Source organism: Nilaparvata lugens, chromosome 2 (assembly GCF_014356525.2).
Source record: "Nilaparvata lugens isolate BPH chromosome 2, ASM1435652v1, whole genome shotgun sequence".
NCBI classification, from domain to species: Eukaryota; Metazoa; Arthropoda; class Insecta; order Hemiptera; family Delphacidae; genus Nilaparvata; species Nilaparvata lugens.
In genome coordinates, this window is record NC_052505.1 from 54,346,104 (window position 1) to 54,367,167 (window position 21,064).

General features: G+C 38.0%; 1 protein-coding gene and 1 long non-coding RNA gene across 2 annotated transcripts in view; one reads left to right on the forward strand and one right to left on the reverse strand.

Annotated features, from left to right (window-relative positions):
* LOC120349934 overlaps window positions 1–149 on the reverse strand; it is a 73,992-nt gene extending 73,843 nt beyond the window's left edge. The window contains exon 1 of the long non-coding RNA XR_005570525.1: window positions 16–149. This is a non-coding gene — a long non-coding RNA (uncharacterized LOC120349934). The remainder of the gene's footprint in view (window positions 1–15) is intronic.
* The window catches only part of LOC120349643, a 291,013-nt gene that overhangs the window by 213,656 nt on the left and 56,293 nt on the right, over window positions 1–21,064 (forward strand). The gene's annotated exons all lie outside the window — the stretch shown is intronic.

The window sequence follows — 21,064 nt, forward strand, 5'->3', positions numbered from 1 at the left end:
TACTACTGAATTTACTTGTGTGATTGTTGCGTTGACCGCCCGTTCACCGGCTCGTCGTTCGCGTAGTCGCTGATCGCACGCGTCTCTCGGGTTTGGAGTAGCTTGGTTTCGCTGTCCAAGTCCTATTCGTTCGTCAGCTCAGGCGATTCGTCATCGTTCACGTCGCTGATCCGTGTGATTTTTGAAGTCGCTTAGTTTCGTAGTCCAAGTGCTACTCGATCGCCGGCTCTCTGGCGACTTGTCGTTCATGTAGTCGCCGATCCGTGATTCTGTAGTGGCTTGGTCTCGTAATCCAAGTCCTACTCGATCTGCAGTTTGGGAAGGAGGCGCAGTGTAGTTGCTCATCTGTTGCAGCAGTTTGGCGCCCCGTTACTGCTTAGTAGAAAAGTTCTTAATCTGTTGACGAAATTTACAATATATTATTATTTAGATCTAATTTTATTCTTCAATAAAATGTACAACGAAATACCACATAATTATTAAACATTTCAATCTTCATTTCTATCAAAGTTTTCTCTCTCATAGTAGGGCTTCAACCTGTTGATATGTACAGTTTCGTGGAACGGTTGTCCACGCCTCGAGTTGATTATTTCGAAGTTCTGAGGAGACAATCTTTTCGTGACTTTGAAAGGTCCATGTAAGGGTGATTCAATTTTTTACAGGAGTCTGGTTGTGCTTGAGGGTAGGCAACTAGAACATTTGTTCCTGGTTGGATACTCAAGTCTCTGTATTTCTTGTCATGGGTTTCTTTTTGTTTCTCCTGAACCTTACTCATAATTTCAGGCAAACTTTTTCTGATTGCCACTAAATCATTGAGGACATGCATCCTGTCTTGCTTGATTGCACTCGGCAGGAAGGCTATGTCTAATGGGCTTAGTGGATGGAAACCGTGGAGTAGGTAGAAAGAAGAATAACCCAGAGAACTTTGCTTTAAAATATTATAAGCAAAACAGACGTGACGAATATTGGAATGCCAGTTATTTTGTTCAATGTTCGAATAACACCTAAGCATTGTAACAAGCGTGGCATTATAACGTTATGTTACTCCCTGAGTTGTGGGCATGTAACTTGATCCAAATTTTTGGGAAACTCCAAGTGATAAACACATCTCTTTGATAAGTTCGGCTTTGAAATTTGTACTATTGTCGGTATGAATAGTTCTGGGTAGACCATACAAGGAGGCGAAATTCAAAATGAAAGTTGCTGTATGTTTAGCGTCTATCGCAGTAGTTGGTTCGCAATATGCAAACCGTGTTGTGCGGTCTAGTGCCACAAAAATATATTTATATGTGCCACCCGATAGCGATAAGGGCCCTACCGCATCAATACAGACGGTGCTTAGGGGTTGATCCGTGATTACTATTGGGCGCAGTAGCCCTACTGGCTTTTCTCTGCTCGTTTTGGAGATTTGACAAGTTGGGCAAGATTTAACATAGTCTATTACATCTTGGCGCATGGATGGACAGTAGTACTTGTATTTTATTTTCGACAAGGTCTTATCAATCCCAAGGTGAGCACCATGATTTATATCATCATGATATTGCTTTAGTATTTGCTGAATAGCACTACCTGGTACTGCCAAGAGGTATTGCAGCCCTGTTTTAGTTTGCTCTTTATAAAAGAGAATATCATCGCGTAGGGTATAGTTGCGTGATTTTCGCGCAATTATTTTATCTGCTTTATCTAGATCAAATTGAGCATTGTAAAACAGAATAAATTCGCTAATTTTACACTAGACGACGACTCTCCATCCGTCACAAAAAATTCACTTTGTGACACCCCACTCCTACTAAGGAATGGGGGGGGGGGTTGGCGATGAGATAAAATACAGCATCTGAGGTACCGGTTGACTCCGTGTTGAACCCATGATCACACACCTGAAGTACAGCACTCAAGAAAACAAGAAGGAAGTGAAAGAGAGAAGATAACAGGACGAATATAGAGAGAGGTGAAAGAAGAATGTCAAGCTGAAAAGAAGAATAATTAGTGCAGTAGGTCAGGCTGCTTGAAGCCACAAGATAAGCATCACCTCACGCTGAAAAAGAAACAACCTGTTGCTCCAACTATTATAACAGCAATATTAGCAATAGACTTCGCTCATTATCTCCTGATAACACAATAACGACAGCCCCTAGCCGACAGCAACAGTATATAATCTGAAAGGAAAGGAAAAGTAAAACGGCGCAGCACCTGTGAAGAATGAAAAGAAAAAGGAGAAAAAGATAAAAGAAGAAAAGAGAACCATTCACCCCTCATACATGGCACATTAGGAGCCTACCTAGTACTGCTCCTACACTCGAGCACCTTGAAATGCACATTTGGCAACCCACTCCACACATCAGCAATACTACCTATCTCTTTCGCTCTTCTCCATCGGCTCCTGTACTGTTGACAGCTGGAATACAATGAATTGTTATCAAAATCATCCACCCCTGATCTCCTTATCTCGGATCGGGTTCTCAATTCTCCTTTCCCACTAAATTCGCTACCGCTACGGCGATTTTCAATTGAATGAGCTACACTACAACCTGAGTTAACTCTATCCAACTCGCTCTCCTCTAAATGAGGAAACCGTGACAGTACACCCCGTACCACAACTTTATCCTGCCTATTCTCAATATTTAAAGCATTCCCCTGCTTCTCTATATTTTAAGGACAGGTATAAAGTTTAATAGATTCAACTCTTTTATGGAGTTTTACTTTTTTCCCGCTTACAGGAGCTTGTTCAGAGAGAGTTGAAAACTTTTCAAGTTTTCTTACAGGGGATTTATCTACCTTCTCCATCCCGGAGACAACTGATAATTTTCCCTCATCATCCCTACTCCTTAAGCGAATACCATGAGGCTGTAACTCTATTACAGCTCTCATATCACAGAGATTTTTCAACTCTAAAACCATTCGCGAATTTATATTAGGTGTGATAGATACCTTCCAATTATAATTTTTCCCACAAACGATAACCGGTAATATGGGCTCCCCCTCTACTCCAAGACGGTTAGCTACTTCAGAAGAGATTAATGTTTTATCTGTTGTCGTATCAATTGAAGCATAGAGATCCATTCCACCTACTCCCACATGGACATAAATCCCATCTCCATCACTCTCACTCTCCGGTCTCTCGCTAGCTACTGTAGCAACTTTTGAGATACTAGACTTAGACATCTCTTCACCTTTTGAGCTACCTGTTACTCTGCTATCAACTATACTAGGCTCCCACTCTACAATTCTATCACGCATTTGAATACTCATATTATGCTGTTTCATAAACAACATACCCAATGACACATCGTGGGAAAGCCCCTCTACAACTACCGGTTGAAATGAAACTAAAATATTTTCTACTTTCAAATTAGTTATAATTTTTATGGAAAAATTATTATACTTCCCATTGGTTAATACTTCATGGTGACTACACTTTTCTTTTCTGACACACCCTACTTGCTCTAACACTTTAAGAGCTTTTCCGCTAATACAGGATACCTCTACTCCCATATCTAACAGTGCCATAAATTTTTTCCCTGCAATTTCTACATCAATAAAAATGTGCTCATCCCCCAACATTGATCTCGTATCTAAAACACGTGATGACTTCACTACAGCAATTCCTGATACCTTATTGGTTTGTGAGACACATTCACAATAATCAAAAATTTCTCTACACCTTTGACAACTAGAAATTTCGGGACAACTCGACTTCCAATGCCCTACTTTATTAAAACTCCAACACTTAGGCTCTTGGATTTCTCCTTCCTTATTTTCTCGCGTTTTTGGTGCGTCTTTAGACTGAAAATCACTCCGTTTTTGTTCTTCACTTTTCGTGCTTTTCAGAGATAACCTCCTGTTTCTCTCTCAGCACGAATCGCCTCATACTCTCTGGTTACATCTAACAACTCATCTACTTTTTAACCCCTACACTACAAACATATAATTTATATCTTGGTAATAAATTAAATACAGCCTTTGGAACATCCTATCCCCCTCATAACTACCTAACCGTCTCATCAAGGTAAGCAAGGCTTTGGATACTCATCAGCGGTTCGCCCTCCCTCTGCTTCCTTGCAATGATCTGACTCTCAAGGTCATTACTATAAGAATGAGGATAATAATGGAGTTTAAATGCCTCTACAAAATCAGCCCACATCCTCCACTGGGAGCGACGATTCCGCATCCAAAGTAGGGCCCCTCCCTCCATCAGCTCTGGCAAGGCTATAAGAGATTGCTCCCCAGAGATCCCATATGCGCCCTGGAGTTCGCGAGCCTCTCGATGAAACTGGGAGCATCCGATACACCATCAAAATGTAAATTTCAACTTCTTACCTTGTCACAGACTTCTCCCTGACTATACGTGCCTGAAGAGTGGGACAGTGCCGGCTCTGTACCTGGTTGAGAGGCAGGCGCGGTCCGGATCGAAGGTGCTCGACCATCCTCCTCCTCAGCTCCTCACAGTCCCGGCTGCCAACAGGCCGAGACTCTCTAGTTAGCCGACAGCTCCCTCCTTATTCAGCCAATACACCCACGACACTCTGGGGTCGCTTCGCGTTCCGCGAGGTCCTCCCGGCGGCCGCCTGTACGACTTCATCATCCTGATGAGTAGTCTCCTCTCCATGGACACTCATCGCAGATTGGGATTCACCTAAACCCTCTTTGCGATTTTCTTGGGCCCCGGACATCTTAGCCCCACATTGGGCGCCAGTTTTATTAGCATGACCTATTCCACCCTCTAGGTTTCCTAATAATTGCGAAGTATTGCTACAACGCGGACTAGCTACAGTCGGATATGGGTCGGGGTCAGTAGCCGTACTGACAGGTGGAGTTACCGGACCTACACTTCTCCCTCTATCCTGATTCTTTACCCTCTGCTTCTTTCGAAAGATTTTTACTTTCAGGGGAAGAGTGTTTGCCCATGCCGTTGCTGGCCGATTCGGCCCTCAGCCCTTGGAATACAGAGTGGGTGTTAAGAGAGATTGAGATAACCCTATACAAGGAGACGGATCTGACTATCAAATCCCTACCAAATATTCTATTTATAAAGGTAGTACGCAATCTGGACCAACTGCGAATTGACGGCGAGCAAGCTGTACCTGCAAGCCCGGGATGTGGTTTTTCTATGGGGTTTAAGGTGAGAGCTATGGGGTAGAGGTATGAAGGAACTATGGAGTTATTAGTAGTATTCAAGATGTAGTTAAATAGGGCACGGTATAGGGTGTAAGCTATAGAGAATAGGGTGCAGGGTATGAGGTATATGGTATAGGGTATAGGGAACAGAGAATCAATAATGAGATTATTATTCTCTACAGCAAATAAATATCTGCTCAATAATCCGCAATCTGAGAATTGCGCTCTAGCTCTCAGCAAGCTGGACCTGCCAGCTAAATACAGTATATCAATTCCAATTATGTGGTAATTAAAGTTTAGAGGATAAGGTTTCGGGTGTCGGATTTCTGAATCGCGAGCCTGCAGCTGCGAAAGGATTTTCAGCTATTCTGAAACTGCTAAACAGGATTTCCGCGCTAATCTGATGACTGCGCGCCGGTTATTAAGGGCCAATCTGTGACTGCCCTTAAGGGTATGGGAATCACTCTCAATCGTCCGAAACGCTTTTAAATTAATAGTCAGTATGTCGACTATTATAAGAGGATAGAAAAGATTTTTCACAGACACAGTCTATAGAATAATATCGGGAAGACAACAGTCTGTCGTTGTCAGGGTAGGAAGGATTCTTCCAGGATTTTCCACAAGGAAAATATCGAGTCAGAGACTCCTAATTCAGGAAAAGATTTCAATAGACTTTTCCAAGTAAACTTGGAAATTTCACACTAATTTTACACTAGACGACGGCTCTCCATCCGTCACAAAAAATTCACTTTGTGACAGTATGTATTGGAACCTAATTCATAATTACACTAGTCATTTTTGACAATGTCATTTACTCTATGTATTGGAACCTAATTCATAATTAAACTTGTCATTTTCGAATTTAAGTCATTTCAGAATTTAATTGTCAGTCTCAAACCATCTACTTCAAAATTCTACTCTTTTGAACTTAATTGTTAAATCATGAATAAAATATGAATTTATTATAGAACTATAAAATGCACTGGTACTTACTCTTGATGTTGATAAAGATGAAAGTAATCCAAACCAATACACCGAAATCACTCACACACATGGAGAACAACTCCTTTTATACCCCAGTCCAGGATCCGGAGGGAATTTTTTTCTCCCTCTTTTCCCTTTTTTCCCATTTATTCCTGATTTTATGTGTTTTTTTTTTTTAATTTTTTTTTTCAATTATTTATTTATTTTTTTATTTATTTTTTTTTTAATATTTTTTTTTTCAATTTTTTTTTATTTTTTTATTTTTCTTTATTTTTTTTTTTTTTTGGTGACCATCAGGTTAGGGTGGTTGACCTGGATGACCTTGAGGTTAGGGTGGTTGACCTAGATGACCTTGATGTTAGGGTGGTTGACCTGGATGACCTTGAGGTTAGGGTGGTTGACCTGGATGACCTTGAGGTTAGGGTGGTTGACCTGGATGACCTTGAGGTTGGGGTGGTTGACCTGGATGACCTTGAGGTGAGGGTGCTTGACCTGGATGACCTTGAGGTTAGGGTGGTTGACCTGGATGACCTTGAGTTTAGGATGGTTGACCTGGATGACCTTGAGGTTAGGGTGGTTGACCTGGATGACCTTGAGGTTAGGGTGGTTGACCTGGATGACCTTGAGGTTGGGGGTGGTTGACCTGGATGACCTTGAGGTGAATGGCGACTCTAGGACACTTGTGTCCCAGAGTCGCCATTTTTATACTACTACTGAATTTACTTGTGTGATTGCTGCGTTGACCGCCCGTTCACCGGCTCGTCGTTCGCGTAGTCGCTGATCGCACGCGTCTCTCGGGTTTGGAGTAGCTTGGTTTCGCTGTCCAAGTCCTATTCGTTCGTCAGCTCAGGCGATTCGTCGTCGTTCACGTCGCTGATCCGTGTGATTTTTGAAGTCGCTTAGTTTCGTAGTCCAAGTGCTACTCGATCGCCGGCTCTCTGGCGACTTGTCGTTCACGTAGTCGCCGATCCGTGATTCTGTAGTGGCTTGGTCTCGTAATCCAAGTCCTACTCGATCTGCAGTTTGGGAAGGAGGCGCAGTGTAGTTGCTTATCTGTTGCAGCAGTTTGGCGCCCCGTTACTGCTTAGTAGAAAAGTTCTTAATCTGTTGACGAAATTTACAATATATTATTATTTAGATCTAATTTTATTCTTCAATAAAATGTACAACGAAATATCACATAATTATTAAACATTTCAATCTTCATTTCTATCAAAGTTTTCTCTCTCATAGTAGGGCTTCAACCTGTTGATATGTACAGTTTCGTGGAACGGTTGTCCACGCCTCGAGTTAATTATTTCGAAGTTCTGAGGAGACAATCTTTTCGTGACTTTGAAAGGTCCATGTTAAGGGTGATTCAATTTTTTACAGGAGTCTGGTTGTGCTTGAGGGTAGGCAACTAGAACATTTGTTCCTGGTTGGATACTCAAGTCTCTGTATTTCTTGTCATGGGTTTCTTTTTGTTTCTCCTGAACCTTACTCATAATTTCAGGCAAACTTTTTCTGATTGCCACTAAATCATTGAGGACATGCATCCTGTCTTGCTTGATTGCACTCGGCAGGAAGGCTATGTCTAATGGGCTTAGTGGATGGAAACCGTGGAGTAGGTAGAAAGAAGAATAACCCAGAGAACTTTGCTTTAAAATATTATAAGCAAAACAGACGTGACGAATATTGGAATGCCAGTTATTTTGTTCAATGTTCGAATAACACCTAAGCATTGTAACAAGCGTGGCATTATAACGTTATGTTACTCCCTGAGTTGTGGGCATGTAACTTGATCCAAATTTTTGGGAAACTCCAAGTGATAAACACATCTCTTTGATAAGTTCGGCTTTGAAATTTGTACTATTGTCGGTATGAATAGTTCTGGGTAGACCATACAAGGAGGCGAAATTCAAAATGAAAGTTGCTGTATGTTTAGCGTCTATCGCAGTAGTTGGTTCGCAATATGCAAACCGTGTTGTGCGGTCTAGTGCCACAAAAATATATTTATATGTGCCACCCGATAGCGATAAGGGCCCTACCGCATCAATACAGACGGTGCTTAGGGGTTGATCCGTGATTACTATTGGGCGCAGTAGCCCTACTGGCTTTTCTCTGCTCGTTTTGGAGATTTGACAAGTTGGGCAAGATTTAACATAGTCTATTACATCTTGGCGCATGGATGGACAGTAGTACTTGTATTTTATTTTCGACAAGGTCTTATCAATCCCAAGGTGAGCACCATGATTTATATCATCATGATATTGCTTTAGTATTTGCTGAATAGCACTACCTGGTACTGCCAAGAGGTATTGCAGCCCTGTTTTAGTTTGCTCTTTATAAAAGAGAATATCATCGCGTAGGGTATAGTTGCGTGATTTTCGCGCAATTATTTTATCTGCTTTATCTAGATCAAATTGAGCATTGTAAATCTTACTCAGGAAAGGATCCTGTTTTTGCAGTAATCCTATATTAGCAGTCAAAATATTGTTTATATTTTGCCATTCTTTTTCAATTGTTTTTTTATTGGCGCTCTGAAGAGGGCATCAACTAATTGTAACGATTTTCCAGGCTTATATACAATTTCAAAGTCGAATTGTACCAATTTCGCAGCTAACTTCGCTAAGCGTGAATTCGGTTCTCGTATACTTTTGTAATATTGAAGACTTGCGTGATCAGTTATTACTTGAAAATGTTTGTTAATGATTAGCGATCGAAAATGATTCACACTGTAAGTTACGGCAAGCATTTCCAAGTGAGTAGCGGGCCAGTTTTGTTCATTGTTAGTAAGTCTGCGAGATACGTAAGCTACTGGTTTTATTATACCATCCGTATCTTTCTGTGCTAAGCAAGCAGCGATCCCTATGGAACATGCATCCGTAATAACATACGTATCTTTGTTATCACAGAAGTGGGATAGTATTGGCTGTGTCATTAAAAAAATTTTCAAGTCGTCAAACGCTTTTTGGTGGCTCTCGTGCCATTCAAATTCGGCGTCTTTATGAGTCAATTGTGTAAGAGGGTATGCTCTTTTGGAGAGACAGGGAATGAATTTCCTATAAAACGATGTAGCTCCAAGAAATCTTTTAACTTCAGTTACATTGGTAGGTTTGGGCATATTTTTTATAGCCTCTACATTTTCGGAAGTGGCGAAATTCCCTGGTCCGATACCATGTGCCGAAGAATTTTCAATGAAACCATTCTTTGTGAGAAATTGTAGGCAATGAATTTCATTTCTGTTTCCGTGACTTCCTGACTCGCGAAATTGACTTTTTCTCTATTAAGATACATCTCATTTGGTGTGAAATGCAAGCTCACATTTTTTTGTACATTCCAGATGTTTCTCACTGAAAATTCAGTAGAGTCATGAGATTTTATAATTACATCCGTCGGTAACCGAATAGATTGAGATTCATTGTAATCTGTATTGGGTACAACAGATTCATTAACAATGGGCGAAAATTGCGCTGTATAAGCTGTCTCGCTGAGAGTGCCGAGTGATTGCCCACTGGGAAAAATCAAAATTTTACCTGACGTGTTGAAAACGTCAATTTGATAATTTTGCTTCGCGATTGTTCTTACTTGGAAACAAACGTCGCTATCTTTGCACAAGGTTTTATGCTGAGGATTGAAAATCCTGAATTCATTGTCTGTTGGAAAATTAGACAAGGGAATAGGATATGATTCGGCAGGCTGTATTCTAATATATTTTTCCATGTAAACTGAATACGCGACAGAAACTGGACTTTCTGAATGGGAATGAGATACTGTCTCTTCACTCGTTCTCATGGGAATCGTTAGATCTTTGTTCAAAATAATTTTCTTACAAGAAAAATCAATGAGAACATTATTTTCTTCCAAAAATCGATTTCCTAAGATTATGTCTGTCGATAATTCTTGTACTATGAAGCATAATATTGAGAAAAGAGTTTTTCTTGAATTGAGAATTTAACTTCTGCAATTCCAAGAAATGGAATCTCTTTTTGATTTGCAGCGTACAAAATCATGTCAGGTTTTTCTATTATATCATTTTCTTGTACCAAGTGCTTTCTGGCTAATGATATATTTGATCCAGTGTCAAAAAGTATGATAATGTTTCGATTATCTGACATGGCTTTAATGTGGACAGCCGAATCTATTTGATTGCATGCTTCGGTGATTTTGGAGCTGGAAGGATGTTCGTTTGACAAATATGATTGAGGGTCTTGTATTAGATGTATCATATTTTCTATTTTGTGAATTATATCCGGTTTCTTCTCCATTGTGTTTAACGATTTCTTATCGAGTGCATAATTATTTATAATATCATATTGAGTTGGAAATCTTTGAGGCTCGCTATTTCGTCATCTTGTGAGTAGGCTTCTAGAGTTCTGTACTTCAAGTAATAGTATAAGACATTCAAAAATTTTTCTACATTTGTGCAGAGATTGTGTTCTTTTGACCTTTCTCCTATGCGTATTACTCTTTTGATAGTTACGCGTGAGTTGTTGGGGCCTTGAGGTAATGATTGTCGAACTTCAACTATTTTTTCAGTCAATCTTGTTATTTCTCTGTTAAATGGGCCAGTGGTTTCATCATAGATATAGAAATTCCTTGTTCTATTATCACTCACTAAAATTGAATCGTTATGCTGGACTATCGTCGCATTATCGGTTTGCTTGTGAGTTATGAAAGAAATCCATAAGTGGCGCAATGTTACATTTTTACTTATCCGTTGGGGTAGTGATTCGTCATCAGAGTCAAGTAAATCATGTGTGATTTGGTCATTGAATACCTGAATTTGAGTTACTATAGGGAAAGCATAGTTGTTCATTATGTAGTCAATAATGTGTGACAAATTCAATTTATCCATATTATCTTCTATGCGTAGGGGTTGTTGTAGTATTTGGGATTTAATTTTAGTTGGGTCTGTGTTGCATTCCTGTTTCAATGGTTTATTTTTATTTAATTTTATTTTATTTTATTCAATTCTTCACGTAAAAATCACGAAAGCAGAGCTAGGCTCTAGTGATGTGTGAAATGTCATTTAATTATTCAAAATGGGAAAAAGAAAGAAGAAGAAAAAAAAACCATGAATGTGGATCACTTATAAACCCACTGTTATACCCCAACCCAAGGCAAACCAACTTTTACATAAATAGAACACTAGCAGTGACCATACTATATTGGCAAATCATGTAGAGGCTATCTTCTCAAAAAATTCCTCAACTTTATAGGGACACATACCTATGAGAATGGTTTTTAATTTTTTCTTAAATAAACCAGGAGTAGCACTTTTCTTGACTATCTGTGGTATGACATTGTAAACCTTGATGCCCATGTAATAAGGGCCCTTCTCCAAGAGAGTCAGCCTGTGCTCTGGATACCTGAGTCCCCTGAATCGCGTGTTATATAAATGACTGTTATATATATCATTGACTCTGATCTTTCTTGGAGACCCCATCTGGATAGCCTGAAAACAAAACTAGTCTAAGCAATTTTTGTTCTGAGAAACCTGAAAACTTCTCTTGATTCAATGGCTCTGAAGAGTGTATATTTCGCTTTGTTCCACTCCCATTTAAACTATGGAATAATTTTTTGGGGAAATTCTAGTAGTGTAGTGGAAGTGTTCAGATTGCAGAAGTGGGCATTGAGGGTGATGATGGGAGAATCAATTAGAACAAGTTGTCGGCCCTACTTTAAAGCACTTGGTATTCTACCACTCCTAAGTCAATATATCCTGGAAACAGTCTGCTTTATAAAGAAACACATAAACAAATTAAATACAGGCGAAACATTTCATCAATATCCAACCAGATTCAGAAATAATTTAAGAGAAGATGCTCATCAAAGTGCTATGTATGAGAGAGGTGTAAGAAGTTCAGGTATCCGGATGTACAACATATTGCCCTCTCACATAAAAGATACTTCTGGAAAGGTTTTCAGATTTTTATTAAAAAAAGAGTTGCTGTCCATTTGCGCTTATACAGTGGAGGTGTATAGAAATTATTATAAACCTCAAAATGGAGGTTTACGTAGGTAGATGATAACATTTTATGTTTGACTAATGAAAAATTGACATATCCTTATACCCCTTTATCAGGTGGTCAGTGTATGAAAATAAATGAATAAAAATAAATAAATAAATGCGCCACTTGTCTCTCCTGGAAACGGTCCCTATTTCTAAAAACAAATAGAGCTAACTCTAAGACGTGAACTGCCGGGGCTGTAAGGAGGGAGTGTTCTCTAAATATGGGTCTGCAAGAACATCTGTCTGTCAGGCCGAATATTCGCCTCAAAGCTTTTTTTTGAGTCCTGAAGATAGATTCAAATTCTGTTGTTCTGCCCCAAAAAATGATACCAAAGCGTAGATGGGATGCAAAATAAACATGATACACAATTAACGCTTTACTTGTACCTGCAACCCTGGAGATCACACCCACCGCAAATGTTGCTCTACTCAGCTTCCTCAACAGTTCAGAAGAGTGAGACTTCCACTTCATATCACTATCCAAAAACAATCCCAGAAAAGTGGTTCCATCAGAGGGCTTCAAGGTGGTATCTGAGTCTAGTTTAACATGAAACGTTCCCTGGGCATTTCGAGCATGAAAAGGCACCAATTTGGTTTTACTAGGGTTCAATGACAAACCATTATAGTTGAACCACTCATTAAGCTCATTCAAACAAGTTTTTGCTCCCTCAATCAAAGAATCAACATTTCCACCCTTAATGAGAGCTGTTGTATCATCAGCAAATAGAGTTAGATCATAATTAACAAACTTTGAGATATCATTTACATATACCAGATAGAGCAATGGTCCCAAAATAGATCCCTGTGGAATACCCCGATTCATTGCCAACCAAGAGGAGTTGAAAACCATTCCATCAGCAACAACTGAAACCCTATAGTATCTACCCCGCAAGAATGATTGCAGCCACAACAATTCAACTCCCCTCACACCATAGTGCCACAACTTGGACAAAAGCAGGTCATGATCCACGCAATCATAGGCCTTGGACAGATCGCGAAAGATACCAAGTACCTTCTGCGATCCATCCAAAGCACTAGGAGCCTCCTTATTCAGTCCAAACACAGCATTGTCAATACCTCTACCCCTCCTGAATCCAAACTGGGAATCACAGAAGAGATTATTTCTCTCAAAATAGGAATTCAACTGAATATGAACTGCTCTCTCAAATATTTTTGAAAATACCGTTCCCAGAGAAATTGGCCTGAAGTTTGACATTTCCTGTGAATCACCCTTTTTATACAGTGGCTTTATGGATGAGAATTTTAGTAAATCTGGGAATTCCCCCCTTCCAAACGACAAATTGATAACATGTGAGAGAGGTTTTGAAATAAGCTGAGCAGTTCGTTTCAAAATAAATGTTGGAATTTCATCCCACCCTGATGATCTGATATTTTTCAAACCATTGATAATATTGAGTACCTCATCACATGTTATTTCTTTGAATTGGAAAGCTGATTTAGGCTTATTATGGGGAGCATCAAAGGTCCTCTCATATCTCCTTCCACCAGCCGAATTCCTTGAAGACAAGTTTATATATCCTTCAGCAACTGTATTAAAATACTTATTGAAGGAATTGGCCACCTGTTGTGGATCAGAGATCAAGCTGGAGCCCATCTTGAGTATTGGACAAGGACCTGCAGTTTTATTATTACCAAGTGTATTTTTGATAACCCTTCAAGTTGTCTTTGTTACATTGCTGGAAGAAGTAATGCAGTGAGATAGGAATTTCCTCTTTGCCAATCTTATAACATTTCTCAGAATAAGTTTATATTTCTTAAAATATTCCATAGTGGTAGGGTTAGGATTGCAATGCAACATCTCAAGAATTTCCCTTTTGCGTTTGCATGATACCTTAATACCTTTAGTCAGCCATCCCCTACAAGCTCTGTCACCAGTGTTCACCTTGAATGTTTTCAATGGAAAAGACTCCAAGAAACATTGTCTATAACTATGAAAAAACCTGCCAAAACCCTCCAAACAGGAAGTGGCTCTCAAACAATTCTCCCAAGTCTCCCTTTCCAACTGTGAGGTAAAATTTGTAATAGCAGGTTCTGGAAAATATATTTTCCTTACATAGGATCCTTTAATTTTCAAAGCAGCTTCAGAAACCTGAAAGAACAATGCATGATGGTCTGACAGCCCAATATCCAGAGTAGTACAGTTCAAATTACTTATTTCTAAGTTTGTCAAAATAATATCTATGCAAGATATAGATGTGTGATTGCATTGAAATTGAACTCTTGTAGGGGAATTATTCATAGGTCCTAAATGATAAGAAGAACATAGATTCAGGAACTTTTTGCTATTATTAGACTTTTGATCCAATATATAAATATTGAAGTCGTCACAAACAAATATACTTTTCTTTATTGACTCAAGACGTAATCTTTCAAAAAGCAATTCAAGACTAAATAAAAATTCCTTGAATGAAGCATTGGGTGGCCTATAGATTGAAACGATAACAGTGCCCCTTCCTTTTTGAAAACAATCATCCCTCAACTCCACTGCCGAAATCTCAAGCAAACACTCCACTGACAAACCGCCAATATCATCTCTCACTAGATAAGAAATTTCATCTCTGAGTAGAACTGCAACTCCTCCTCTAGCCTTATTTTTCCTACAAAAAAGAGACCTCAAGGAATAGCCAGTGAGAGAGTTTAGGATACCTGAATTTTCCGCCCCCAGCCAATGCTCACTCAAACAGATTGCTAATGGTCTAAGCTTATATGTTTCAAAGGTAGCCTCTATTTCATCAATTTTCCCTGCAAACCCCTGGATATTCAAACACATAACATATGACCTGTCGAGTCCATTCAGATCCATAATCTCACTTTGTTCCACCCTTGACCCATTACTTTCATCTATTAAGGACTCTTGCTCTGTTAAATCTACACAATTATTTACCTCTGTCATAGAATTCACCTCTTTTGTAGAAGTGTTGTCTATATTCCTCTTCTGAACATAATCTTTATTCATGTCATTTATTTGCCTTGATAAAAAATAATTTTTATCATAGTTGTCATGACTAATCAGTTTAAATCAATCAGGTCACATGTCTCAACAGATTGAATATTGTGTGAAGGTTGTATGGTGTCTTTAAATGCAATTACATTATTCTTTTTCTGCTTGTAAAGGCTGCCGTTTTCATGTGTCTGTTCTATCTGCTCTCTTTTTTCTGTTATGATACCCGCTATCAATTTGCATACTGTTTTCTTTCCTAACCTGTTCATATGAAGGCCATGCCGAGTATGCTTAGTCGGTTCAAACATCCAGAGATCGACAATTTTAACGTTACTCACATACTGAATTTTTCGGATGGCTCTATTCGGTTTAGTAATCATCAAATTTATGTGTGAGTTAGCAAATAAGTCGTACCTGTAAGGAATAGTAGTAATAATTAAATTTCTATTAGCATGTTCCTCCATAACCCTGACCAGCCACCTCAGATACACCTTAATATGATTCTCAGAAAAATCATCAGTGACACTATTTGTACCTCCTATTATAATCGTCCATTCATTTTCCCTATTAGGACTAGTTTTTATCTGAGAATCGTTTAATATAGATTGACATATTTTTTCAATAGGAGCTCCAGGAGCTACAAATGAGGTGCAAGTAATATTTGAGGGCAAGGCCTGATCCAGCAACTCACGGACTCCCCTCCCATGACTATCCGACCATATGTTAATCTTCACTTCATCAGATCTCCTAAGATTGCTCATACTACTTCTGCATGAAAATTTATCTGTGGAATTCATTTGGATCGGTTTCATTTCTTTGAATAGAGCGATATCATTTGCTAGATCACTAATTGTTCGCTGAAGACAACAATTTGTCTCCTCTGTTCTGAGTAGCTGTTGGCGACTCTCCAACAGATCTCTCTGTAGAGCCATAATATCTTCTTGAAACCTATCGTTAACATTTTTTAAATAATCAACAGATTTGCGATGCAGATTCAATAATGATTCAATAGTTGAGGAGTCTTCCACCCCAGTGGATAGCGACTTGGTCCGTTTCTCACTCTCGCTGTCCTCTTTCAAATGCGAGTCATATACATCAGAGGAACCATCAGTCTGTGATGCGATATCTATCATGTGCTTAGAGTTGCTGTTACAATTTCCATCACACTTCCTATTTGTAGTAGCTTCCTCCCTTTCCATCAATTGCTGCTCTAGTTCTACTACTCTATCTGTCAACGCATTTTCCATGTATTCTAGTTCAGCCACTCTTTGCCTAAGATATTTATTTTCCTCTGAAATAGATTTATATTTTGGAGTTTCCGGTGTAAGTGTTACATAAGGCGAGAGTAGTGATGTGAGTGAGGACGGGCCTGTCGAATTTGCATCATCGCTATCAACATTTTCTTCTTGTACGTCTAACACCCGTTTAGTTGCTGGTGGATCATGATTGTGTTTACCTGGCTCTCCCACCACTTTAGATTTAATAGAGTCAGTTCGAATGCAGCTTGAGCAGTATTTATTAGTACAACGCCATACAATTTCCCCTGAGCGCTGTTTGACTGCCCTACTGTACCGGAAATCTTCAAATACAATTCCTGGCTGCCCTTTAGCAGTCTTTATAAGTTCAAGTGCCATTATTATCGTATGCAAAGACTATTGCACTTGAACAGAGAGAATATTGCGACTCTTAAACACAATTCTTACAGTAATCAAATGCAACTCAATACCAGTAAGAAACAATACGACTAGACAGATACATCAACACCAATTTATTTGCTAAAATATTAAATGTGATGGAACTGCTCTAAATATAGAAGTTAGTATTGAAAGAAAAATGAATGTTCCAGGTATCGATAGTAATTACAATAGGTACTGTATCCTGTAGATTGGGAAGCAGAAAAATTTAAAGTTATTGCTGTTGAATGAAAAGGAGATAGCGGTTATCTGACTCGAACAAAAACCAGTCTTATCTTCACGATAATTTCACTTGCGCATCAAACCCTGACAAACGGCTTTCAGACTCTCTCCGTCCCCAACTCCGCTCCACCAATAACCGGAAAAAATAATTATTTCAATTATAAGAATCAGGCAAAAATAATGCGAAATGGATTAATGTTGGTCGTGCCCTGTCATGGCCCAGGCCACGAGCAACTGCCGCAAGATGCGATGTTTACAGATATTCCACAAAGCAGCTCGCCAATTCAACATCCATTTCGGCCTGTACAATATCTGTTTTAAGTGAAAAATAGCGATGAGAAGACAAATTACGATGTTTATTACAGAACATAGTTAAAACGGAATTTGGTTCTGGAAAGGAGTGATCTGAATCTATCACAATGGTCTGACACGTTCAAATTGTTGAGAACGTTTAAAAAGGTTTAGATTATTCAAATTTATTGTTGAAATAAAGTAAGTCTATTTATTAATTGTACTAGTTATTTGATAAAAATAGAAGTTTCAATAGATATTTGAACTTCACTGAGTAAATTTAGATTGATTTATTAAACGTGGATTTACAATGAATAAATTTACTTTGACAACTTCTGTCGTGAATGAAAAGGAAATGGTTGATCAATAATTCTTGATTAAATATGGAATTAATTTATTTTATACTATATTCTTATTATTATTACTATATCTATTAATAAAACAGAAAATAAAAAATACTATTAATAAGAAACTACTGAAGTTACCTTTAAAAACTTAGACCTAATTTGAACTACTGATTTAGAATTTGATGCAGTGAGAGATTGAGGTATTAGTATAAAAAATTTTTTAATGATGTTATTAACGTTATTTTTTCAATGTAATGGCGTGCAAAAATTGAGATATTATGTTACTGTAATAGTTATGAAACAAAATCTACGTTAATTTCTGAAAAGCAAGAAATGAATGGAAAGAGACTAATGAGTTACTCACAATCAGTCTCTTGTTGTGTATCTAAAAGTAGGATCAGAAAAAACTTCCATGTTCTTGCTTATGATTTGGAAGATCCGATTTATCAGTTTTTTTCACGTATGTGTGTTTTCCATTATTTTTAACATGAGATTCCTGTCTGGTATCGTGTGATGACGTAATAATTTTACTATCATTTTGGGTGTTGACGGGTTGACAAGATTGTTTTGATGCAGCTAGAGCGTAGGTCATAGTATTCTTTTGCTCTTGAATTTGTTTAATATTAACAGGACATCCGTTATTCTCTACGCTAGTGTTTTTGGATGTCCTATTTATGCGTTTTTAGAATGGTGAGTAGAGTAAGGAATCTTCTGAGCTCCATGAATTTGCCTTTGAGGTCCTATTAAAACTACCGAAAACGTCATGTATGTTTTCGTGTGGTGAGGCAGAATAGGTTGGTGGTGTGATAAAAGGCCTCTTTCTGTCAGCCATTTCGGTTTCTGTATCTGAATTTTTTTCAAGTGTTTCGGTTGGGATGCAAGAACTCGTATAGGTATTAATTGTTTCGATTTGAGTGTAAGAATCTGTAGTGAAACTTTCTGTTTGAGTACATGAATTTGTTTTAATTGGTTCAGGGGGAAAAATACGTTAGTTTTGCTGGCAGAAGGTGTTAATAGTTTATTTGGTGTATTGTCAAGGCTTTGTTCTCCTGCGCTTGCTAGTCTGAAATTTCTTCTTAGGTGGTTTTCAAGGACATATAAATCGGGATAGCTATCTTTTAACGTATCTGAAAGTGGGACTCGATCTATAATGTATTGAATCGCTCTATCACGCTCTTTCTGATATTTTGAAATATCATTGAAACTTTCTTTAATAAGACGAAGATTTGAGCGGACAAACTCAAGATCAGCGTTAGCGGGAATGTAAAGGTTGTATTCCTGCGATAATTTTTTTGCTGTTTCCAAATTAAGTTTGAAAGTTTGAACAGTACGCAATTCAGTTAGAGTAGTTGAGGACATATTTCCTAGCACAATTCATAAAAACGAGATGCATTTTATATATATGTATAACATGCAGTATAGCTGGATGATTGATCTAGGTCAGGCACGAAACAATAGAAAACAATAAAATACAATAAGCAATAACTGGAGGATGACTCTTCTCACGCTCATGGCGTTGACTGCTATTCAATGACAATATATAATAAAAATTCAAATAAAAAAAATAAAAATGTATATAGCATTTGCACTCGATATTTCATCAATTAGTGGGCTCAGATAGTTAATAGCCTTGGCATTGAAATAAAACATTCATTGAAAACACAACTTACTTCGAAATAACAATACACTTTTTTCCTGTAATAAAAATTCAATCAAAATGGTTTGCTATTATGTATTGGAATTAATTCACTGATTAAACGCCAGTTTTTAGTTCCATTTAATTTAATTGATTACAAGAACTTTTGATTTGAGTTTTGCAATGATTTATGTATTTTATAATTTGAGGGACGGGGAAAGTCCAACATTTAACGTTAGATTAATCTGCTTTACTGTTTTTATTTTTTACTTATTAATTTATTTGTGTAATGCAGAAATAAGCTCGGCGTAACCTCCACCATTTGTAACATTAAATTGATTGAACTGTGATATCCATCATTTGTAATAAATGATTGGTGACCTGTTTGTAAAGTAATAAAAGGGGGCGATCCACCAGTTCCCAGACGGGAACACTGTAATATTGTTGTTGCGCAGCATTTGATGGTAGAGCAAAAGCAGTTGGTTTTTTTTTTATTATCAACTGGATGATTTTTTGAATTTGAAAAAAAAAACATTTTTTTTAGGAGTCAGATTTATTTTATTTGAATGAAGAAATTAATGTGAGATTTAAATGTGAATTTTAACATATTTTGGTTTTATAAAAAAATTTATCCTACAACTATTCTAATACAGAACAATTAAGGAAGGTTATGAAATTTTGAGCATTTAATCAATTTTTAAAAATTTTAAAATAAACTTTGTTGTCAATGATTTTACAAAATGTTAGACAGAAAAGTGTTGGACAGATTATTGTGTTTTTTATTTAAACAAGTTATATGACAGTTTAAAAAGCATCATTCATTTTTAATTAATTTGGAATTTCTAAAATCAAAACAATATTGAAAAATAAATTGAATGTGGAACGATCCCGTTATACTGTTGATGTCCATCCTAACTTGCCATTGTCTGAATGGAGAACCAGGGGATGTCCATCCACGGATCAGCTCGGTCTGTCAGCCAAAACTGTCTGATCAGCTTTTAGTTTTTAAAGTTGGAAAAAATTATTTCTCTCTTAAAGAAGGAACTGATGTTTGGGGGTATGTCAAACCTTGTGGTTCATGACACTATATATACAATTATCAAGTGAAATGTATCTGATGGTTCATGGAAAAAGTGATCTAGAACACCATATTTCTAATACCAGAAAGAAAAATCTTGTTAGATACTTACTAATATTTTGGAGATTTCAATTTCCAAACGTCAGTAAACAAAACGAAAAATGGCAAATTCCAAACAGTAGACAAACTATTCAGTGATGCAGAACTGCAATGGTTACCAAAACTGGGCCACGGCGCATGTGCAGAATTGAAGCATTATGGGTATGTTTCAAAGAAAGGTATCTGATAGATAACTGAGAGATAACATCTGATATGCTGAAAATATGCTCACCAAAACTGTGCCACAGGGCATGTGCAGAAAAGATGCATTGTGGGTAAGTTTCAAAGAAAGGTATCTGATATATTACTGAGAGATACCATTTGTTATGTTGAAAAACGACCATTAATGATATCTAACTGATTATCAGAGACATATCATGTGATATGTATATTTTACATATCATTGATGTCATAACTCACATATCTGAAACTTTCCATGCTGTGTGGGATATGAACAGACAAAGAAAGTGGGTTATTGCAGGAGCAGCCTACCCAAACAGGGGCATGGCCTTGCCCCCAGGACCGGGGACCAGCGCCAAGGCCAAATCCTCCCCCCCTCACCAGGGGTGGAGGACCAGCAGGGGTCATTGACCTGTTATCTCTGCCCACTTCAAGTCATCAACCTTTTATCTCCACCCATT